Source organism: Amphibalanus amphitrite, unplaced genomic scaffold, assembly GCF_019059575.1.
Source record: "Amphibalanus amphitrite isolate SeventyFive unplaced genomic scaffold, NRLGWU_Aamphi_draft 000718F_arrow, whole genome shotgun sequence".
In the NCBI taxonomy this organism is placed as follows: Eukaryota; Metazoa; Arthropoda; class Thecostraca; order Balanomorpha; family Balanidae; genus Amphibalanus; species Amphibalanus amphitrite.
Window position 1 is genome coordinate 1 of NW_024882212.1, and position 2,500 is coordinate 2,500.

The 2,500-nt window shown below is 46.4% G+C and overlaps 1 pseudogene; it reads left to right on the forward strand.

Annotated features, from left to right (window-relative positions):
* Nucleotides 1–1,169: 1,169 nt before the first annotated feature.
* Nucleotides 1,170–1,287, forward strand: LOC122365149 (annotated as a pseudogene).
* Nucleotides 1,288–2,500: the final 1,213 nt, after the last annotated feature.

The window sequence follows — 2,500 nt, forward strand, 5'->3', positions numbered from 1 at the left end:
ACATTGAACCACGGCAATCGCTCCCAGAGAGCTTAGTTTTTAAGCTAGATGTTCTTTCTTTGCATGAGAGGACTTAGAATAGACTTTGCTATCCAACTGCTATCTCGGATTTTACAAATGTTGAAAATTTGAAAATTATTCACTTTCCCAGTCTCCGTAAAATTTCAATTTCAAATTTGACCTTTTTACCTGAAAGTGAACTGATCTGAGCAAATTCAACTCAAATGACCTCGAATGACACAAACCACATCAAATTCGAAATATATACCTAATGGCCATAAAACATATGTCATGTGACCGACGCATGCTATAATATTTCCGTGACCCGTGATGACCTGACCTGACCTTAAAATCAAAGTACATGTTTGGTACCCTCAGGGTATCTAAAGCATCTGTTCACGAGGGTGTAAACCAACAATAGCCGGATATGACTTGTAACGGCGGTCAAAGCTCAAATTGTTAACAAGCCAAAATCATAATAATTTTTACACTGAACTGTGACGTCACCGGTGACCTCGAGTCAATGAAATTATGTTTCTTCGTTAGTTTTTCCAGGGCTATCAAATTTGTTTGAATTTTGACAATCGGCCCAGTAGTTTCGGAGTTAGTATTGGGGCAATGAAGAGCCCCCTCCCCGCGATAGAGCGCGTTATACGCAGACCCCAGTTTGGCAAAGGTTTGCTTATGACGTCAAAAGTCGGTGACCTGAAATGACCCGAAATCGCGGTTGGTGTCAAAAGATCCGGCTTGAATCAAAATTCAGGCATGCCAAGCTTCATCTCTGTATCGCCGTGGCATTCGGAGCTATCGCGAAAAAAAAAACTAGGAGGGCGTACCCCCCCCCCCCCCGGCCGGTGTGGGTGTAAGTGCCGCTTTTGTCTCGAGATTTGACGGGGATCATTTCTCAGTTTGCCGACTTTCAGCTGCCCTTCTCACTCATGTTTGTGTGTCATCGTCCCTTACATATTGCTTGCGAGCCATTTGCTTGTTGTAGCCTATCGGTACTTGGCGGTGTTTTTGGTGGTCACATAACAATGAGACTGAGCAGCGTCATCACTCAGCCATCCGCTTGGCCAAAGCAATGACTGTGTGTTTGAGGCTTGTCATGCCAGAGTTGTGACGTCATCTTTTATGTTACAGATAAAGAGGTAAAGATGGACTGATTCCGTCGGTACGACCATACCATGCTGAAAATACCAGTTCCCGTCCGATCACTGAAGTCAAGCAGCATCGGGCCCGGTTAGTACTTGGATGGTGACCGCCTGGGAACACCGGGTGTCGTTGTCATTTTCGCTTCTTCAATGGTGGCCACTTGGGCTATTTATCCCTTGAATGTTTATGCTCTTTGCGACATGGCCCGTGCCCTGCACACTGTACAGGCTTCTATTTATTAGGACTCGATAAGTTTCTTTTTACATACTGGTTCTAGCTGCTGTCATTTGAAACGGGACTGTAACCATCGAAAGACGTTCAACGAAATTGCTTAACGGGGCCGAGACATCGCTATGTTGCCAAAAAGCAGTGATATGTCCTCTCACTTAACCCTCATCGGACCTATTGGCATTCTACATACGCGTCGGCTGAGAGGGGGATGGCAGTACGAACGCCCCTTCGCTGTTCCGCCCCTGGTGGAGCTAGCGCGTCGCAGAAAAAAACGGGCGTGTGCGCCGTTACGAGACGAAAGATTGGTACCCAATTTTAAGATCGTCGGTCAACCGGTGACCTCTGAGTCAGGTCAAGTGTCCTAAGGTACGGTTCCGTTTTTTGGTGAATAACTTTGCAAAAAAACGGCCGCTGGCCGCGATTTTGGCAGCATCGTGCTTGCCTCGCTCAGTCGCGTCGAATTAGATACCTTTTGTTTGGGTGAGGTCACCTTAGGAGTTGACCCCGGGTCACGGTCAGCTCAGCGCCCCAACGTCACGAAGTTGGTCGAAGGAGGTCATGACCCATCTCCTTCGATTCGCAAGCCTCCCCGAGTCCATGGGTGGCTTTCCCGAATCGCTGGATCAATTTGATCGGAAGTTATTGACAAAAATTAATATGAGCCTAATGACGTGATAAATGACGTCAGGCAAGGTCAACATTGCAAAAGACGCATCGAGCTTTACAACGAGTGCATGAAATCACGATTCTTTGTAGTTAATATAGTTGGAGTCTTTTCATTTTTCCCCATCGCCTTGTAATTATGAGGTCACGAAAAAAAACTGAACTCATATGACCTTAAGGAAAATCCGAGTGATACAAGTTGAGAAACTCGTAATGGATACTACATCCTGCAAGTTTCATATCTCTGTGAATGCTCCTCCGCCAAGAGGGTGTTGCGAAGTTGCGACGTTTTAATTCGCGGCCCACTGGTCGGGGGGGGGGACATTCGTACCCCCCTCCCAATTGTCTGAAATAACTTCCAATTGCATGACGTATCGACACTAAACGTACAGCAACTTTGGGTGCATCATTTGACACATTGTATCGAAATATGATCGTAGCTACCATCGGTGGG